Source organism: Lissotriton helveticus, chromosome 9 (assembly GCF_964261635.1).
Source record: "Lissotriton helveticus chromosome 9, aLisHel1.1, whole genome shotgun sequence".
In the NCBI taxonomy this organism is placed as follows: domain Eukaryota; kingdom Metazoa; phylum Chordata; class Amphibia; order Caudata; family Salamandridae; genus Lissotriton; species Lissotriton helveticus.
This window is the reverse complement of record NC_136070.1, coordinates 80,839,501-80,861,822: the sequence shown is the minus strand read 5'-3', so window position 1 is coordinate 80,861,822 and position 22,322 is coordinate 80,839,501. Positions and strand designations below refer to the sequence as shown.

Below are 22,322 nucleotides of genomic sequence, written 5' to 3'. Positions count from 1 at the left end.
AGCACAGACAATAAAGCCTCTGCCTCCCCAATTAGATTTTTTAAAGGAGGCCACTTGCACTTGCTTAGCACCTGTTGATCTTAAGTTCCTACCTGGAACACACCATTAAAGCTTACGTCTGAGAAACTCTGGACCTATTCCATTAACTGCCTTAAAGACAATGCAGAGAGCCTTGAAGCGAGTTCTTAGCCTTACTGGGAGCCAATGCAGTTTTTTCAATTCGCTCCTGACAGAGATATACTGAGGGATTTCAGTCAGCATTCTTGCCGCTTCATTCTGGACCAGTTGAAGCCTATTTAAGTGTTGTTTTTGAGCATTAAGGTAGAGGCAATTACAATGGTCCTGTAGCGACAATATAAGAGCTGTTACCACTGTCCTCAGCTTGTTCTGTGTAAGGAAAACCTTGATTTTCCTGATTATCCTGAGAACCATAAAGCAGGCTGAGGTCACCATACTTACTTGGTCTCCCATAGTAAGCTTAGTGTCCACCAGAACTGGCAGATTCTTAACTTTCCTAACAGGTTCCGGGCATTTGCCAAGGTCCTGTGGCCACCATTCGGGAGTCCAGACCCATGGATTGTTACCAAATTTCAGGACCTCGGTCAATTCACGTCAATAGGAGTTGACGTGAATCTTCTTCCGTGTACGTAGTGGAAGGGGAGTATATTCTTTCTAAATGGTCTGCGAATGCCTCTGCGCTGTCTCTGGGGTGATTAAGTATCTCACCATTTGGCAGTGTCAGTCTAGGCACCCATCTTGTGCCCTGTTCCCGCCTCTCCAACCACGCTAGGGTTTTACCTGCCCTATCCCCCAGTTAGTACAGCGTACGTTGGGTACTATGATGTTTGGCCATCATGTGTTCTCGTGCCTTGATTTTGTACTCGTCTTGTTTCAAGGTCAGTCTATGGTGCGTATCGCTTGAGGGGTTATTCGCTTAGTCTGCCTCTAGTCTCGGAGTTCCTCCTCCATCTGAACCAATGTTCAGCGCCTTTTTGTAATATACCCCATATTTATGGACAGAGCTTGCCCCTTTAAAACCACTTTATACGCATCCCATATAGTTTGAGCAGAGTCTACCGAGCTTAAGTTTTCTTGAAAGTAGTTCCCTGTTTGCACACACAGTTCTTCTTTTATGTCAGGTATTGTCAACAGCCACGGGTTAAGAACAATAGTGGTACGCGTCTGTCGTTCCCAATGCGTGAACTCAATCCCAACTAGGGAGTGTTCCGAGATACCCCTGGGTAAGATCTGAGGGTGCCTAAAACTACCTATCGAGGCCATATACATTAGAAAGTAGTCTATACGAGAAAGACTTTTATGGACACTAGACAACTATGTGTATTGCGGGTCTCCCGGTTGTAATTCTCGCCCCACATCCAAGAGCCCCATTGCAGTGGTGAATTCTGCCATCAACTCATTCAGTCTAGCTCCCGGCCTCTGTGGGTGTCTGTCAGTCATGTCATCCATCGTCATGTTGTAGTCCCCTCCCATTAAGGTACCCTCAGGGAGTCTGGTCAGCATGTTACTGAGGTCTGCCAAGGCCGCCTTACCCAATGCTGGTGGCAGGTAAAGAGAGATGACATTAAGTGCTCTGCCCTCCCACTGGGCTTCTACCACAGCAAATCACCCCTTGGGGTCTGCCCGTGCCTTATGCACAATTAGAGGTGTATTTCTTTTCACCATAATACCCGTACCTCTAGAACTAGTGGTGTAGTCTGCATGAACTAGAAGTTTGTATCCCCATCTATTGAGGGCCTTGCTTTTGTTTCCCACCAGGTGGGTTTCTTGCAGCAGCACTAAATCTGGGGAGTGTCTTTTCAGATATTGTTGAACGATTCCCCTTTTTATTTTATCCCCCATCCCTTTAACGTTTCAGGACAGAGAGTGCTAGGTCCCTATTAACCCCATCCCACAGCATATTGAAATCCGCAATACGGTAGATCAAGGATCAGGAATACATGTCATGGAATACCAATTGAAGGTGAGCAACTCCTGTTTGCGTGTGTCCTCCGGTACCAAAACCAGCGTGAAAATCGGCATATAGCAAGATACAATAGCTATAATACAAGTCACAATAGCTACAATTCAAGTCAATGTGACTCCGAACTGATGAACGCTCCTCCTTCCTCCCGTCCCCCCCCCCGACTCCCTGCCGGTGGATGTTAAACTACCCACTCCCCAACTAGGCAGAGTGCCTCTCCCCCCCCCAAAATGCTGAAAGAGCATCCCTGCTAGTTTCATGTTACATATTACAAATTGTCCATTGTCCGTATCCTATGAGTGTCTTGAAAGGATCAGTGACCGTAAGGTGCAAACTACCTAGACATTGTTGAAAATCAGAGCTGTAGGCAGTCACAAATGTACATCAACCTTAGAAATATTTACCCCCCCTCCCCGCAATACTTGCACTTCCGTAGAACCATGGGCCATCATCCTGTATCACCAGGCATTATTCAGTCTTCGTCTGCTTCTCACTTCCCGGAGTGCTGGGGCCCCCAGGCAGTCCGTCCAAGTTCCCCCTCTGCTGTCTGGGTCCACCAGTGCCGTCTCTTCTTTGGCCCCCACCCTCTGCCATCCCTTCAGCCAATCCCACACCTCCTCCGGCGACGTGAAGAACCATGTTTTGCCGTCTGACTTCACTCTGAGATTTGCCGGAAAGAGAATGGCATATTTAACTTCCCTGTCCCGAAGCTCCCTTTTCACTGCCTGAAAGATGCGTCGCTGAGCCTGGACTTTAGCCGTGGAGTCCGGAAAAAATTTAATCTCACTATTGTCGATCTTTAGCGATGGGCTAGCTCCCGCTGTCTGCAGTATGATGTCACTGTCACCGTAGTTAAAGACGCGAGCTATAAGGGGTCTCGGGGGGGGCCCAGGTTTTGGCCTGCCTCCCGGCACTCTAAGATTTACAATTTTGTCCCATAATCCAGCCAGAGAAACTGTCTGATCCCAACAGTAAAGGTCACAATTTACTTCTATGGCAATTCCCTTGAAAGCAGGCCCGCTTAACACCACAGTATCCATGATCATCTTCCTTACTTCATCTTGCGTAGACTCTATCTCCCATTCTGATTTACCAATTGCTGACTTCTCGACCCACATAACAGGGTCCACCTAGTCTCTGCCCAAACAAGTTTGTCAGCAGGCAACCTTGACAAATAATCAGCTGGAACATTCTTTGCTGTTGGAAGATACTTGACATGATACTTGAATTCCAATAACTGTTCCACCCACCTTTTTATGTGTGGAGTAATGTTATCAACATTTCTGGTCCTTAACAACTGCACTAAGGGCATGTGGTCTGCCCTGAGCAGGAATAGCAATCCCCACAAAATTTAAAATGTCATGTTGCCCACTTGCAAGCCAGTGCCTCATGTTCAATGATCAAGTACCTATCCTCAGCCCCTTTGAGAGACCGTGAAGCAAAAGTTACCACCTTCTCTTCCTCATCATCAACTTGAGACAACACAGCTCTAAGACCCTTTAAACTGGCATCTTATTTAATGGTGATCTGATAGACTTCAGCCCACTGGTAATATTCTTGGCCAATTTAGAATAGTATGCCGCCAACCCTAAGATTGACCTGATCTGACGTTCGTTGGATGGCGACATTGCTTCTAAGATGGAGTTTGCCAGATCAGTTTTGGTACTAATGCCCTCTCTTGAAATAGTGTGACTCAGGTATGAAACAGACCCTTCACCAAATTTACATTTTTCCTTTTATTAGAGTAAGGCCTTTATAGCTCAATCTAGTAAGTTCTGGCTTCACAGTATCAACATGTTGCTGTTTGTCACCACCATACACCAGAATGTTATCCTGGAAATACATCACAGATTCAATTTCCCTCAATACCAATTTCATTAGCCTTTGGAAACACTCTAACGCCAAAGCATGTCCAAATGGTATCCTTTTAAACCTATATGCCCGAGGGCATAACAAAAAATGTGAGTGCTCCGGAATCTTCATGTGGCATGGCCTTGTGATAAGGGGCAGACAAGTCCATCACGCTAAATATAGAAGCACCCGTATGCTCGGCCAGAGCTTCAATGATAGTCGGCAGTGGTTGGTAATCAACCCAGATACATTGGTTGAGGTTGACACACATCCTGAGCTTGGTACCATTTCCTTTGGGAGCCAGGACCTCTGAGGCCAACCCCTCTGAGGGTTCTATCTCCTAAATGACCCCCAAAAGAAGATACTTGTCAAATTCTTCTTGTAGAGGCTTTAGGATAAGCTTTGGCAACTTCCTTACTTATGCACCACCTGTTTGGCACTCTTCTTTAAGATAATCTTATGCCCTTGAGAATACCAAGCTAAACTTTAAACACTTCAGGGTATTCATTAACCAGTTCAAGGTCTTCACCATTGATGTGAGAGTTGTGGTACAGGGTAATCCCTCAGTCTTTTTGGTATCTTCACGGCAACATATTGTTATGATGTTTGGCCATATAGATTTTCCCTACTGTTTCGCTCCCCCATGAAGGTAATTTTCATTACTGTGTATCCTATGAGGTGACCATGAAGCCGCCAAAATTGTGAGATTGTTTCCTCAAATATCTATCTCATATTGAGGCATAGCTACAGGGCCACTATCCACAACACCATTCACTTGTCTGATTTCCACAGGAGAGGGTGCAACTTGCAAGATTACATTCAGGCTCGCTTTAGGTACATCCACTACTTCATGCACCTTGGGATTCTCGCAAACCCAAGTAAACTGCCCTCTCCTCAAACAGTTGTGACAAACAGAATTACAGGCATGGCAACTAGCACTGCTCAAGAGGTGATACACTACCACATTTAAAACATCTACATTTAGATCATCTTCATGAACTGGAAATCTCTTTCATTGGTCTGTAACTCATAGTCATATTTTGTGCTGGGCTCTTTGATTTTCACAAGTTGGCTTATCACCTAAAAATGTAGCCACTCTGTCCACTGAATGTGGTGTGCTTCCTGTAATTTCTTTAATCAACCCTACGTGTGTTCCTATTCTTTTCACTATTTCAATAGCCTCTTTAATGAGGGATGTTTGGCCAAAAGCTTTTCCTGCACCCTGATTTCATTTGTGCATCATAACAATTGATCCCCGATGAGGGAATCAGCTAGGTCCCTAAACTCACAGTTCCAAGTAAGACTCTTTAAAGAAGCTACGTAACTTGCTATTCTTTCCTCTTTGGGTTGGGCTTTAGTGAAAAACTTGTTCCTCTCCATTACTATGTTTATACGTAGACCAACATGTCTCTGAAGCATAGAAATGGACATTTCATAAATGTCCTTTGGTTCACCTTCCCCATTGCCAATTACAATCTCATCAAGGCTTTTAAAATATTGCACAGCTCTTTTCCCAGATTATGCAATAGTAAACCTTGTTTCCTGGCTGAGGAGAACTATTCTCCCCAATCACTATTAAATAAGAGTAAAAAGGTATTTCCACCTCTTCCACAGTAGTAGGGGCTCTCCAGATTGAGATAAGAATTATGGAGGTTGAGACATGCTCCCCACTGCCATGTTGTAAGACCTGCAATAGTAAATCTAACACAACAAACTAAAGAAATTAACTGATAAAATAAATGAAAGTAATTAGTCAAAATATTAAACTAACACAATGAGCTAAAATAATGAAAATCGAGCTTTCATTTTCCTGAGCTGAGTTTTGAACACATTCAGAGATTATTATGGTACCCGGTAGCCAGGTGTAGCCTGAGGCATCCTTTCGTTATATTTCTTTATATTAGTCATGCATACCACGTTATGCGGCTGTGGTAGATAGCGAGTAAAAATGTTTCTAGCCGACGCAACAAGAATTTTAAATTCTATTAAGGACATGGAGGCAAGGATTATGCTTTTCTTTGCTTTACTGCAAAACACAGCAGTCCTGTCTTTCTTCCGAACAGCGTCATCTTGATCGTTCAGGTCTGTTTTCCTTGATCTCCTATAAAGAAAATATTGGTTGTAATATGCCATTCATGGACAAAGTGCATTTCATAACCATTATGACATTCACAAATTAGCCTCCCCACATGACCAAATATCAACGGGTGGGAGCAAATTCAAATCATCACCATGAATTACACATGAAAATTCCATTTGCAATAAACATGTTATCATAGGACACCATCATCATGTTACCTGGGTGGGATAATCCTCGCCTCCGTGTCCTTAATAGAAGTGAAAATTCTTGTTGTGTCAGGTAGAAATATTTTATTCTATGTCAGTCCACGGAGGCTCTGATTATGCTAGTTTAAAGTTGTTCCATAACCATAGAAGCCACATCCACAATCGGTTGATGATAAAATGTCTTAAATGTTGAGTCAGATGACCAGACTGCCACAGCCATAATATCTTGTAAATTAGAGCCTGTATAAAAAGACTTTGAGGCCATTGCTCCCCTGACGGAGTGAGGGCCAAACATGGCAGTATCTACGCCTACAAGTCCCAATAACCAAGTAACTCACCTGGCTAAAGTTGCTGCAGTGACTGGGCGGAAAGGTCTCTCTAGTACAATCCTCATAACATTTTAAGCATTGAACCACGCATAACTTGGTATGATGAGGAAAGGCAGGATATGAAATACATCTAGAATGTGTTTTTGTCCATCTGGATATCGTGAAAGAAACCCCCGAAGGAGTTAATACTCTACTTGCTATGTCCAAAGCTCGCATGTCCGAGTTTTGTCTACAGGATATCAGACATAAAAGCATCGTAAGCTTTGCCGATAACTGTTTCCGAGATAAACCCTCATTGGCTGGCCAAGCTTTAAGGAAACGTAAAACTAAATCAACATCCCATACAACAGAGTATTTGGGTTCGGGGGATTGACCTATCGGATACCCCTCACTACTTTACACACCAGGGGGTGTTCCCCCACCGGTTTACTATCTATATGTGGATGACCAGCCGAAATCGCTGAACGAAAATTGTTCACAGTCCGATATGCCATTCCCGAGCTTGTGAGTTCTGACAGAAAATTGACTATGAGATGGACACCGGATCCCACGGGATCTGTTTGCCGTTCAGAACACCAACTAACCCATCTACGCCAAGCTGACTCATACCGCTTGTGCGTAGCAGGCGCCCATGACTGTGATAAGAAAAACATAGATTCTTGTGAAACTCCCGCCACTTACCATCATCGCCTGAAAGTCTCCACACCATAAGAGTCAAGAGGCCTTGCATTACCAGGGGATGAGGTAACCCCAGAGGGTCCTCCAGAATCTCCGGGAACGAATGTAGTCGAACCGGAAGAGCACATGACAAAGCTAGTGCCACAGAAAACCATGCTTGCACTTTCCAACAGGGAGTTATTAATATCACCTCCGCCCGCTGTCGACGGAGTTGCGCCAATACTCTTGGAATCATGGCAAAAGGTGGAAATGCATATAGAATGCCCGTCGTCCATGACTGAAGAAATGCGTCCGAGCTGTAGAACCGAGGAAGTTGCGCATTGAGTCTGGACGCAAAACGATCAACTGCACATGGGCCCCATTTGTCGTTCAACTGATTGAACACTCCGGGATGCAGCCTCTAATCTCTGGCATCCCTCAAGAAACAGGAATTCCAATCCGCTACCACATTGGAAGAACCCGTAATGTGCTCCGCCATCTCCGATATATGATTGGCCAGGCAATAATGCCAAAAGTCCTTGGCTATCTCCACCAGGAGACGAGACCTCGTACCTTCCAGACGATTGATGTACCGTACTGCTGACACATTGTCCGTCCACAGTAAAATACAGCAAGTCGTCCATTGCAGGGAGAGTGTCCGAATAGCAAACGAGCCTGCAAGAAGCTCCAGGCAATTGATATGGAGTTTCAGTTCCTCCAGGGACCACCGACCCCCAGTTTTCACTGAACCGCAACGGGCTCCGCAGATATGGAGTTTCAGTTCCTCCGGGGACCACAGACCCCCAGTTTTCACTGAACCGCAACGGGCTCCCCAGCCCCATCTGCTGGCATCCGATTCTATGATTATCTCCAGACTGGCTGCGGAAATGGTTTTGCCATTCCAAGCATCCATGTGATCCAGCCACCAAGTCATCTCGGTCCGAGCTTCATCGGAAATCGAGATCTGCTCTGCATAACTCAGACCCTTGCGTAAGTGCAGAATTTTCAACCGCTGAAGCGCCCTGTAGTGTAGGGGTCCTGGGAATATCGCCTGTATTGAGGCGGCCAGAAATCCCACCAATCTGGCCAATGTCTTCAAGGTTATAGTCTGAGAGGCAAGCCCTGTCCTCAACTCCTTCTTGATAGCTACTCTTTTCCTCAATGGTAATAGTAACTGAGCCGCAATTGAGTCTAACTGAAACCCCAAGAACTCCATTGACTGCGTCGGAATCAGAATGGGCTTCTGCGCGTTGATGACAAATCCCAACTCCTTTAAGAGTTGGACTGTCCAGTTCAGATGAAGAAGAACTGTGCCCATATTCTGTGACATAATCAGAATATCATCCAAATAAATTATGAGTCTTACCCCCGTTCTCTCAGATACTGAACCACGGGCTTTAGTAACTTGGTGAAACACCAAGGAGCAGACAAAAGGCCAAAGGGCATGGCCAAGAATTCGAACCTCTGGTCTCTCCACTGGAATTGAAGGAACCTCCGGTGAGGAGGAAAAATAGGCACCGCCAGGTATGCGTCAAATCTAGAGGCACCATCCAATACTTTTCCAACAGGATGTCCCTCAACAAATGTATGCCTTCCATTTTGAAATGGCGATACACTACCCAGGAATTGAATTCCCTCAGATTGAGTACCAGTCTGAAACCCTTGTCCTTCTTGGGTACTAGAAAGATGGTACTTACAAACCCTAACGGATGAGGGACTGTGTTCACGATTGCCCCTTTTTCCAACAATGAAAGAACTCCGTCGTCGATGAAAGACATTTCTGCATGGAAAAAACGTAGGGGAGGGGGAACCTGAACTTGATGGGGTGAGGCATAAAACTCTATCTGAAACCCTTTTACCTTCTGAAGGATCCAAGGGTCTTGTGTGAGAGTCTCCCACACATGGTGGAACAAAGCAGTCCGGCCTCCCACCTTCGTATCCCCGGTTTGCATTAAGCTTACCTGAGTAAGAGGTGTCTCTGGTGGAATAATTCTGTCCTCTGTAACCTCTGTGTTGTTGCCCCCTATCACCGCGATTGCAGGGAAGGGTAGAACTTGGATCACTGGCCACCACCTCTGCCACATTGTTCAGAACCTCGAGAGGTCTGGTTAGATCCACGGCCGTTCGCTCAACCCCTGTTGCGTCCGGCCCTGTTAAAAAGGCCAGTGTGGAAAACTTTTTTGATGTTCGCTTGAGCCTTATCCAGTGCGGAAAACATATTCACATATTTCCCCATCTCCTTCACAAACTTTTCCCCGAACAGCATGCCATTAGCAAGCATGCCTGGTTCCGTATTTGCCATTTTGGCCAGTTGGGGATCAATGCGCATAAGGAACGACCTTCTCCGTTCCACCGACAGGGCGCAGTTTGCGTTCCCTAGAAAACAGATAGCACGCTGTGCCCATTCCAGAACCTCCGTGGGGTTCAAAGGAGTGTTTGAATCTTTAGCGGTAACCGCGGCATCCAAAATCTTGATCAGGGGTCCAGTCACGTCAAGGAGTTTATCCTGACAACCCCTCCAAGCCCTGTCGAGTCAGTTCTTGGGATCCTTCGCAAACTTCTTCATGAAAGTGGCCATGTTCGGGTCTATTTCTGGGGTGTCCGCTACTTTACCCATCAGAGATGGTCTGGGACATCCAGAATGCAGGGTGGCCCGGACTTCTTTTTCGAAACCTCTCCGGAGGTTGTCCTGCACATAGTGTGCCACCTCAACAAAGGGAACCCAGTCAGTGGATCTTGGGTATTTAATGTTTCTGGGGTCGAACAAAAGGTTCTTATTGAACGGCTTGTCTTCAACATTGAGGGACTTGCGTTTCCATTTTTTTCCCGTCTGTGAAGCCGGAGACTCATGATCGGAGTCAGACGTGTCAGGTGCAGCAGGAGATGACTCCTCAGTCTCATCCGTCTGCGGCACCGGCGCTTTACGCGTCTTGGAAGAACTTACACCAACATGGTCGTACAGCACATTGCGGGCCATCCTAGCAAGGACCTCAGCCGATTTGTGACCAGAGGACTCCCTTTGGGCAGCACCAAACTTACGTTTACCATAGTTGTTTAATGGTTTGGTAAAAGGCTGTAACGCTTTAATTAATGCCCTGTTTACAGAGCCGTGGACGTGGGTATCCAGGGCTTCAACCAGTTGCTCCTCCATCTGGTGCTCTTCTGGTGCCTCATACTCTGCATTTTCATTGAATTCCACCCACTGGTCTTCCTCATCTGCGTAATACGCCATCTTGCTACAGGAGGGCTGAAGAAGTTTAAGGGGGGGAGGACCCTGAGGTGAGTAATAGACACAGGCACCGTGTAAACTGTCCCTAACTCACAGTGCTCAACTGTCCGTACAGCAGTGCACCACAGTAAGCAACTGCCCTGTGCCAGTGTCTCACAGCGTTTAAAAAGTGGAGGGAGGCACGCCTTATCTCTCTTAGGGCAAAGCCCTACTCCGGAAACACGCTCAGGTAAGCGTTCAGAGGGACAGGGGATCTCACAGTCTGCTCTAGCTGATGCGCGAAGAGCCAATCATTAAAACTACAAATATCGGCTTTTCGCGCATTCGCAGAGCGTGGGCATAGAGATAGGACTGTTACTCGAGCGCACGAAGCGCGTCCCGCTCCCGCTCCACAGCACTCAAAATCTGCCCACAAGGTGCCGGAGCGCCGCAAATTAAGACGCACACCTGAAAGGAATCACTGTATAGGCAAAATCGCCATAGCAACAAAATCGGCAAAATCAAAAGCGCGATCACGCGCCTGGCAGTAAATGCCCTAGCGATGCGGGCTCTAAACAGCTAAAGCCAAATCAAATCAAATACAAATACCCTCAAAATCACGGTGAAAGAGAAATGAAAGGTAGTTATCTGCTGCTGCAGCAGCAAAGAAAGAGACAGTGATGTGGTCACTCCGGACTATATAATATAGTTGACTGATAGTGATTGGTGCATACTAATCATGGGGTTGTACTTCCGGGGTATGCTGAGTTTTAAGTTGTTTATTGGCTGCTGTGTTTTGCAGTAAAGCAAAGAGAAGCATAATCAGAGCCTCCGTGGACTGACATAGAATTCTTGTGCGGCGAGCTCTGCCCAAACTCTCCTAAAACTCTCCAATCAGGCATGCTCATTTGCCCGCACAGTCATTGTCCAATGAGTGTGCTGGATACGTCACACCCCCAGGGATGCACACCACGCAGTGTAAAACTGAGAGAGCACGAGTTTGGGAAAAAATGTATAAGTACGCCATATTTACAAGCACGTAGTTAGTTCACATGTACTTTGCACCAGAGTGTTTATATTTAGAAGTGAAATACACAGAGTGTCTTATATTCAGTGGTGAAAGGCATAGAATGTTTAAGTAGAGTAACAATAATCATAACTGTGTGAGATTAATGTAGAAATGTTTGGGATGAATATGAAAACCTCATGTTCTCATGTTAAAGGAATAATGTAAGAGTTGAATGTAACTCTAAAAACCCAGTATTTTGTGTAGGCCTCATGGCAATTCACAAGCAAATCTAAACGTGCTGCTAAAATAATGTGAGACAAGGTTGACATGGTTCTTTCAAAATGTACTATTGAACTTAGGGTTAAACGTATATGCTTTATAGATGTGTTATTTTAGAAACGTATGCTAGTTAAGAATGTTTGCTGTTTAAATCAAGTTAACGTTTTAAGAGTGCAGGAACCTGCTGAATGTAAATCAAGTAGGCCGGAGCCGATAATGTCATGAAGTTGAAATCGTCATGTGCTCGTTAGAGGAGAGGTCGTGAGGTGTCCAGTATGAAGCTCTGAGAGTGTTTTATGGCCTAAGATATGGTGAAGTCTGGAATTTGAGGCCCACTGCAGGAAGAGCTGTATGCAGGTGCGAGGGTCCTAATCAGCTCGAATGAAAGGGACTTTGTTCAGTGGCGCCTTGCGCAGGCCTGTAGGAGTTTCCAGGAATTTCAGGGGGTATCAGCGCACGGAAGAAGAAGCCTGGGAACCAAGGTCAACTTTAACGAGGGTCTTCAAGAGTACCATCATGGAGTTTGCCGCGGAAAGATGTACCACGTGAGGGGCGTCCCAAGGGGCGTTTCTGTTGGAAATGTGATTTGGTATTAGGGAAAGTGACCCGGGAGGAGAGCAGAGCAGATGATTTTGGGAGCCTAAGGAAGCGGATGGGTAGGCAGATAGGCTGATCAGGAGAGACCCATTATCAGAGAAGAGACAAAGAGAAGTGCGTGATCTTCTTAGGAAATCACCACGGCTGACACCTAGAGGGTTAAGATCTTGTTAAGTAGGGATGTCATTTAGTATAGTGTAGGGACAGACTAACCTTAATTTTCTTTTCTGTAATGACTTTGAGGTTGCAACTTGTATCCATTTTAGCAACCCTGATGGTATTCGAACTTGTACTTATTATTTTGTTCTTCAGACTCAGACTATTCAAGAAGTTCATGTTCATAGTGATTCCGATATACCTGTTGAATCTCATCTTGAGAAGTTTGTATCTTCAGTTATCTTTGACTTTATATTAAATCTTTAAAACTTAATTTTGGTCAGTGGTCATTTAGAGTGGTGTAAGTTCTTAAATTGATTGTTTACCTCGAGATTACCTTTTACTCAAGACAGGTACCAACGATTCAGTCGACAGGAAGAAGGGATTTGGCAAGATAATTAGTAACCAGTAATCCCGCGTTAGCAGTTGGTAGCAGAGTGAGGATGGTTATCTTCTTGAGGAAGGTAATCTAGAGAGGTTAGTTTACCCCAAGGCCCGAGACGCCGAGAGACGAGCAGCGGAAGAATCGTGTGCCGAAAGGTGCAGACGGTGCGAGAAAAGCAGCAGTATCGGAGAGTGAGTATAAAAAGGGATTTTTAAACGTAAACGAAGTGAACATTATTACGGGGAAGAGGCTCCCCCAGAGGGTACGCCAGCTCATTATATGGCAACGAATGTTGGACTGCATACGATATTGTGGATTGGGGCTTGGAATAAGCTTACGGAAGGAAATGAGGAAATGCAGTTCCCAAAGTATGGAACGTTTAAGTTAGAGGTGTTACATCGGCTAAAAGCAACCATGTCCTCATTGAAACCTTCACCTAGACCAACACAGTTTGAGGCTCTTAATGCATGGATTAAGGCTGCACACGACCGAAATTTGAACAGGCGTCAACAAAGGCTGACGCGATCGGTAAGGGCAGTGCGAGATTCCAAATGGGATGAGGAGGAAAAGCGTTGGAGGGTACAGACTATTGAGGTGGAGAAAATGTATCCGATGAGGGAGGTGTCAGGAGGAGGAAACCTCATGGAAGAAGACGAGGAAAGCGAGTCAGAGGACAATCTGATAAACAGATTGTTGATGGATAGACCACCTCCGAGAGTGGGATTGATAGAAGATAGAGGGCTCGCAAGGGAAGATGGGAATGAGATAGAGGGGTATACACCACTCCCTATATCGGAATGGACACCTAGCAAAGGCGGAGAAACACCTCCAAACAACACTGTACAGAGTGTAGTGGGAAGGTTTGTGGTGCAGAAAACGCCAACCACAGAAAGGGTTGAGTCTGTGGGATTGCCAGACGCTCTTCAAGTGCCTGTTACCATAGGACCCATAGTTTCGATCTATAATTCTGAGAGAGATAGAGGGGAACAACAAAGGCAATTGGATAGGGAAAGGATTGAGATGGAAAGGAGGAATAATGTGACGAATGCATGGAAACAATTACCAGGTTCGGTAACGTGGAACACCCCATTAGACACAACTGTCGGTCCCAATTCAGAACAGGGAGGTCCGAGAGGACCAATGGACCTAAGGGGACCGCGGCCAAGATCTTTTTCAGAGTTAAGAGCTGATTTGAGGGAATGGGACGGGTCCATAGTATCTCCAAGTAACAGGACAAGAACGGAACCAGAGTGGGAAAGCAGGGGTAACGGGACTGTATCTCATTGTGGGGCCAGCGAAAGCAGTCAGGGCCGGGAAGGTCAAAGTCAAGAGAATAGAGGGGAAGCAGGTCCTACAAATCAGAGAGAACAGTCGGAACAAAATACTAGGATTGTAGAATGTGAGGAAATGTCCCGTCTCTGGGGGAACGGAGGAGATGAGGCGGTACGGAATTTTCAGAATAGGTTTAGGTGCCTTCATCATACGCTTGGGGAAGACGTTCAACATTGGAGAAAGGAGAACAGCGATAGGTCCCGCCACGCCTCGAATACTCAGGAAGCACGGGGAAGTAGGGAAGAAAGAGGGAGTAATAGAACCTCTTATCCTCAATCCCGTGAAACTAGCCAGGATGGAGAGAGGGAGGCTGGGAGGCATGAAGGAGTGTTTCACCACCCACCCCGAGAAGACGGAAAGGCATGGGACTTAGAGAGATGGGAACAGGGGAGGACTCCCTATAATTCACCAATACCTAAACGTAGATCTCGGAGCTGGGATGGGAGAGATGCGGATGGAGGAGCTAAATTGAGTGTCTTGAAAGCTGAAATAAAGGCAAAAAGGCTTGATGTTACCAGTTTAAAATCAGATGTTGATGAGATAATAGATGGAACATTGCCTTTGGAGAGGATAGAATTATACGAACAGGATGAGTTATTGTTCATGGCAAAGGATATTACTAGGAAAGCTAGAGCGGTTCATGAAAAACTGACTGATTTGGCAGACAAGTATGCCGTGGATTTGTCTAGGACAAGGGCATTGCAGAGCAACCACAGATTACAGTACGCAGACCAAGATCTAGATGAGAAGAGAACTGCTGGATTAAAAACACACATAAGAGAGTTGGTAACAGGGATAAGAGTGTGGAGAGAACTGGATAAATGGGAAGAAAGGTGGTCGAAAAAGGGCACAGTTAGGCGAAGTACAAATGTGATGACCCCTGAGGGAAGGGTAATGCAGATGGAGGCATTCCCTTTGCGAGAAATATCAAATGGAAATTATGTACATGTGCCCTGGAGTAGAGGAGACTTAGCCGCATTTACCAACTCATTCCCGAAGTTGCGGGACAACCCAGTCGAGTGGTATAAGCAGGTAGAGAGGTTTGTTAAAATTTCGAAAGTATTGTGGATAGATTTGAACACGTTGTTTGACATCGTGGTCCCATCTGATTTGTGGACCCCTTGTAAGACTAGTGTCGATTGGCCAAATGCTGAACCATTGAGAGATGTTCGAACTAATGGACCAGCTGAGATAGTCATGCGAAAGTATGAAAGGGTAATAGCATGGCTGAAAGATAAGGTACCACCACAGGATATAGATTGGGTAAAAATAGATCGAACAAGGCAGGAACCCAAGGAGACAGTTCACGAGTTTTATGAAAGATTGTTGAAAACATTCAAGCAATACAGTGGACTAGATGTAATGGATCCCAAAGACATAGGGCAGTTCGTGTCAAAGTTTGTATTGGGGTTGAGACCTGATATTTGTTTGATGATACAGCAACATTTAATCTGTTGGCAGAACAAACCATTAGATGAGATTTTACGATATGCGAGGTACTGCAGTGACGAGATAGATTCTAAAGCCAAGAATCTAAAGGAGAAATTGATGGTGGTGCAAATGCAGTCCGCTGGGAAGGGTGGCCAGCAGAAGCAGGGGATGGGACGAAAACCAAATGGTCAGAACAAAGATAATGAAGAAGGGCCGAGACCTAGGATAGACTTTGCCACTTTAAAGAAAACGACAAAGTGTCATCTGTGCCATCAGGTGGGGCATTGGCGACGCGAGTGTCCCTTTAACCCTGAAAACGGAGAGCAAGAAGTAGAAGAGCAGGTCCAAGAAGACCCAGTGCAAAAAGTGACAGTCCCAAGCAGTAAGGTGGCCAAAGGGGGGACTTCGGCTCCACGGGCCCAATTCCCACAGCCACCGAAGATAGCAGCTGGAGGAAAGGTCTTTAAACAAATGCCTCTGTTTATCGAGGAAGAAAAATGTTATTACATTGATCCATTGACAGGACAACGGGTGAGCAGTGAAGAGGACTGTACCCTCGGGGCAGTTCTAGAAGTGGATCAGAGAGGACCATTTGTTGAGGCAGAAGTGGCAGGGTGTCCCACTACGTTCTTAGTGGACACTGGGGCTACTCGTTCGACTCTGAGATCAGCGGTGGTTCCAGACTTGCCGATGTCAGGGGAAACAATTCAGGTGGTTGGAGTCGCAAATAAAAGAATGACTAGTCCCTTGACAGAACCAGTGTCTGTGAAAATTGGAAACCACATGAACGAACATCAGTTTGTGGTTTGTGACTCGAGTCCGGTATGTCTGTTAGGTAGGGATTTGTTATGCAAATTGAATTGCACCATATACTGCACCCCACAAGGAGTGGAGGTACAGACTACCGACGATGATGCTACCTTTAAGGTGGCCAATTCAAAATTCTGTGTAGAACTATATCCTACTCTGACTGTAGAAGATCTTCCACAAGATTTAAGAGATGCTGTGGCGTCAGAGGTGTGGGATTTCACAGGAGAAGATATAGGATTGATTAAAGGGGTAGAACCGGTAAAAATTCTGGTAAAACCAAATGTTGAGTTTCCAAGAACGCCTCAATACAAATTGTCCCAGGAAACGATTGCAGGAATAAAGCCTGTGATCGAGTCAATGATACAGCAGGGAATACTGAAGGAAATCGTGGGCAGTCCTTGTAACTCCCCGATTATGGGTTTGCAGAAACCTAGTGGGAAGTTTAGGATAGTTCAGGATTTACGAAAGATTAACAACATAGTCGTTTCATGTTGTCCCGTGGTACCGAATCCATCAGTGATATTGTTTCAAATACCATGTCAAGCAGAATGGTTCACAGTGATAGATCTTTGCCAGGCTTTCTTTTCAATCCCATTGGATGAAGAGAGCAGGTACCTTTTTGCGTTTATAATGGAAGATCGCGTTTTAACATGGTGTCGAATTCCACAAGGATTCACAGACAGTCCATCCATCTTTAATCAGTTGTTGAAGAAGAATCTTGAGAATCTAGTACTGCCACAGAACTCGGTTCTGGTACAGTACATAGATGACTTACTTGTTGCGTCAGAAACAGAGGAAGCTTGTAAAGTAGATTCAATTGCCTTACTGAATCATTTAGCTGAAAATGGACATAAGGTATCTCCGAGCAAGTTACAGTATTGTCTGACAGAAGTACAGTATCTAGGGCACAGGTTAGAAAAAGGGAAACGTAAGGTGTCCCCAGAGAGGATTGAGGCGATAATGAAAATGAATGCGCCTACAACTCAGAGAGAGGTTAGAATGTTCCTAGGAATGGTGGGTTACTGCCGACAGTGGATAGTTAACTTTTCACTGAAAGCAAAGCCCTTACAGAAACTGACGCACAAGGAGGTGAGTGATCCGGTACCATGGGATGAAGAATGTCTGGTGGCGTTTTTACAGCTGAGAGACGATTTATGTCGTGCTCCGGCTCTGGGAATGCCAGATTATGAAAAGTCGTTTTCACTCTATTGCTGTGAGAGAGAGGGATGTGCTTTGTCAGTCTTGGCACAGACCCACGGTAATGCCCGTAGACCAGTTGCATACTTTTCGGCTACATTAGATCCAGTAGCCGCAGCGTTGCCCGGATGTCTCAAATCCGTTGCTGCAACGGGTGTCAGCATTGAAAGGAGCGAGAGTATTGTAATGGGACATCCAGTAGTGGTGTATGTACCACATTCAGTTGAATTGTTAATGACCAGGACGAAGACGCAGCATCTGACCAATAGCAGGCTCACGCGTTATGAGCAAGTTATACTTGCCGCAGAAAACGTGACTCTCAGGAGATGCTCTGTCTTGAATCCTGCTACTTTGATGCCATTACCTACGGTAATAGAAGGCGAAGGATGTGAAGACCACGATTGCCTTGATGTGACTGAACTATGCACGAAACCCAGACCAGATATTGTGGATGAGCCATTGTCTGACCCCGATGAAATTTACTTTGTTGATGGCTCATGTTTAAGAGACGATACTGGTCGGTTAAGAGCAGCTTATGCTGTTTGTACCATTACTGAAGTTGTGGAAGCCGCTTGCCTGGAAGGAGTACATTCCGCACAGGTAGCAGAGATTATTGCCCTAACTCGTGCCTGCATAGCAGGAAATGGAAAGAGAGTCACCATCTACACGGACAGCCAATATGGTTTCGGTGTGGTTCATGATTTCGGGCAGTTGTGGTCTCAGAGGGGTTACATGACCTCCTCTGGTTCGCCCATTCGAAATGGAGAATTTGTGAGATTGCTGATAGAAGCATTACAAGGTCCTGTTGATATTGCAGTGGTGAAGTGTGTAGCTCATACTAAGAATACAGATTTTGTGTCACAAGGTAATAGATATGCTGATGAAGTCGCACGCTATTGTGCGGAACAAAGTTATTCTTTCTCAAAGGTGGAAATAGAAGGTGCAGAAGAAAAGACTGAATTAAGTATGATGTTAGAAACTGTAGACACTTGGGAGGATTTAAGAATAATGCAGGAGAACGCACCTGAAAAAGAGAAAAAGGCATGGGAAATAGCAGGCTGTGTGCGAAGTGAAATGGATTTTTGGGTTTCAGCAGATGGGAGAGCTGTGTTACCGGAAGAATTAGCTAATCCCATGGCGAGAGAAATACATGGTCCAGTACATCTAGGAAGGGATGCTATGATGAGAGTTTTTAGGCAGACTTGGTATTGCCCGAAATTCAGAATAGCAGCAGAATCAGTATGTAAGCGATGTGTTACCTGCCAACAACTGAACGTAGGCAAACGAACACCAGTCACACTGAGTCACATTGGGAGGTCAGGGGGGCCTTTCAATAGAATGCAACTAGATTTCATCGAAATGCCAAGAGTCAATCGCCTTCGGTATGTGTTGGTGATTGTATGCGTATTTTCCAGATGGGTTGAGGCATACCCTACACGTAGGTGCGATACACTCACAGTGGCAAAATTGTTGCTCAGGGAGTTGATACCGCGCTTCGGGGTGCCTGCCTCTTTGGAATCGGACAGAGGAAAACATTTTAACAGCGAAATAGTGAAGATGTTGTGCTCCACGCTGAATATCGATCAAAAGCTGCATTGTAGTTATCGACCAGAAGCTTCAGGAATTGTGGAACAAGTGAATGGCACTTTGAAGAATAGATTGGCTAAAGTAGTGGCATCCACATCTTTGAGTTGGCCAGATGCTCTTCCATTGGTGCTCATGAGCATGCGCAGCACACCTGATAGGAGGACAGGTCTCTCTCCCCACGAGATCCTGATGGGGAGGGCCATGAGACTTCCTACAGTTCCAACTACTGCTCTATTGAATATTACAGATGATCTGATCTTGGATTATTGTAAAGGACTGTCTGACGCCATCCATTCTGTGTCTCTTCAGGTGCATGCGGCTGAAGTTCCAACAGCGAGGAACCTGTGTCATGACCTGAACCCAGGGGACTGGGTCCTGGTTAAAAAACACGTCCGGAAGAACTGCCTAGATGTTCGCTGGCGTGGGCCCTTTCAGGTAATCCTGATCACGAACACCGCGGTGAAGTGCGGGGGGCTGCCAAATTGGATCCATGCATCCCATACTAGAAGAGTTCCAGCACCTCTAGAAGGAACAGCTCCTATCCCAGACGAAAGCCCGGAAGTGGAAGAAGAATCGCAAGAAGGGATTGAGGCAGCTGAGGAGGTGTCGGAAGAAGTTGGGAACGCATCGGATTCAGAAGAAGAGCGAAGGCAGGACGGCAGTGAGACAGAAGACGCAACTGAAGGAGAGAGCAGAAGTGAATACGACTCAGACTCAGATCCGTATCGGAGCGAGCAAGAACCAAGTGGGAGGACAAGGAATAGGAGAATAAGGCTTGGAGCTGCCACTTGGCCAACAAGAAGAAGAAGGCTAAGTTTGAGATCGGCCCAAGAAGAAACACTTACTCCTATATCCGAAGACTCAGATCCAGAAGAAGATATCCAGGATCAAGCCGAGGAGGGTCTTAGAAGATCAAGTAGAGTGCGAGTGCCTAGCAGAAGATACTCTACTCCCGACTGGACCTACCTTGTTGCAGATGTCTGGGAGACACAGAACAGGGAGGATCAGGGAAGTGGAACTGATCAGAACTGACCCGATCATCACAGTGCAAATAAAGTTTCTACTGCCAGGAGCGGAGACCGAAAGGTTGCTGACACTCAACATCGTTCATCCTGCTCTCTTGAGTGGAATAAGAAAATTGCTTTTAGAGACAGTTGAGTTTCCAGTTTGCTGTTCACGATATCCAATATTGGAGGGAACTCTTCTTCGTTTGGAAATGCTGGAACGAGTAGTAGAATTGCTAGGAGTGCTTATTGTTGTGGACTAAGATCATACTACGAATGTCTTCAAAGGGGTGCAGATCTGGAAAAGTGAAGAAAGTGATCTTGATTAGAACGGACCCCTTTGTAATTGTGGATATAGAACTGATAGTACCAGGATTAGAAATTGAAAAAACGCTAACTCTCAATTTCGTCCGTCCACTTGTCTTGAGCGAAATAAGGAGAATAATCCTAGAGAAGGTTGACTTTCCATGGTGTGGTACGAACTGTCCAGAACCTGAGGGAATGATACTTCGAATGGACGTTTATGAAGAAGTAGTGTCACTCCTTGAGTCATACATAACTTCAGACGAAAATAAGACTTTTGAAAAGAAATTGTAAACTTGTTGCAAGATAACCTAGCGCCGAGTGGAAGAAGAAAAGTGATAGGGGTTTCATTTTAGTGGATGGAGAAGGGCTAGGGTTGTCTATTTCTACTGGACTTTGAACTGTTTTGCGGAAATAAATTGTCAAGCTTCCAAGTGTTTCAAGAAAGACATTGCAAGAGAGAAAGACTTTGTTTGAAAAGAAGAGGAAGTGAATGCTGGAAGATAGTCGAAAACTACACTGTTTGAGAACATGGAGGCTGGCAACCCGAACCGCAGGGCAAAATGTATAGCTGTTACATTTTTAGGAGTAATGGTTTCTCTTATAATTTTAGTGGTAACTGTTTCATTCCTAGCGGGACACGAAGGGGATGGAACCACAGTTAAGGAGGATAAGGGAGTGTCAACACCGAGAACTACCACAGTTAAGGAAAAGGGAAACATCAATGAGAAAGACAAAGCGTTGTTAGATGCAGAAGTAAAAAGGTTACACATGGATGAATCACAGGGGAATTACAAGTCAAATGCTTATGCTAAGTTGCTTTATGAATATGTTGATGCCATGGAGGTAAAGGACTGCTATGTATGTATGCAGTTACCAATTTCGGTGGAGGAGGGTATCAAATACCATCATCTCCCGTTGACATATGGAATAACGTGCAGTTTATTGTTAAGTATGTTTTATGGACGAGACGGATTTGAGTATTACTTCTCGAATTTCGACTCGACATTGCCAGAGGTTCCGAATTTCAAGCATTTGAACAAATGGGACTACTACAAAAGCGAAGACAGGTTACACAAATGGTTTATTCCATGGAGAACGTTAGATACTTCACATGCTCGAAACAACAATCTGACTTGTCAAATATCAGAAGTTGAGAAAAAGTTTATAGCTCAGGTAGATACTAGATACAGAAAGCAGAAGGCATTGAAGGCATCAGGACAAGGGGAAACAGATTGGACCAAGGAGGAAAGGGCACAACAACGAAAAGGTAGTATTGGTCCAATTGCTTTGGATAAGGAGAAACGGGGGAAACTGTGCATTCACAGGAGTTACTCCTACTATGAAAACGTTTTTGTAGGACAAGTCAATTGCGAACATGCTTTTCAATTGGAGTACTACTCTAAGAACTTCATGAAAGGGATGCAAGCAATACCAAATGTATATTTTGTATGTGGAAGATATGCCTATGTGAAGTTACCAGATAATTGGTACGGATCATGCTATCTGGCTGTTGTCTTCCCTAAAATATATCATGTTGAGAATTTAGACACGCCTAAGAAAGAAATATCAACTAGATGGAAGCGAGGGCTAGGTGCAGCAGAAGTAATTGGAGATGTAATAGGTGCTGCATTCCCTTTCTTAGGATTGATAATGAATGACATTAAGATCAGGAGGTTAGCTACAGTCGTAGATAGACTGTCTGCCAGTACTGCAAGATCCTTGATGCTGATAGAAGGGGAGATGCAATCGATTAGGGCAATGGTTCTTCAGAACCGACTTGCTTTAGATGTTCTGTTAGCAAAAGAGGGAGGAGTCTGTAGGGCCTTGAAGGTCCAGGAATGCTGTACTTACATTCCAGACAATTCAAAGCCTCTAGAGAAGTATATACAAAACATCACTGCCATACACTACGAAATT

At 45.3% G+C, this 22,322-nt stretch overlaps 1 pseudogene; it reads right to left on the bottom strand.

Annotated features, from left to right (window-relative positions):
* Window positions 1-9,232: 9,232 nt before the first annotated feature.
* On the bottom strand, window positions 9,233-10,336 carry LOC144783135 (uncharacterized; annotated as a pseudogene).
* Window positions 10,337-22,322: the final 11,986 nt, after the last annotated feature.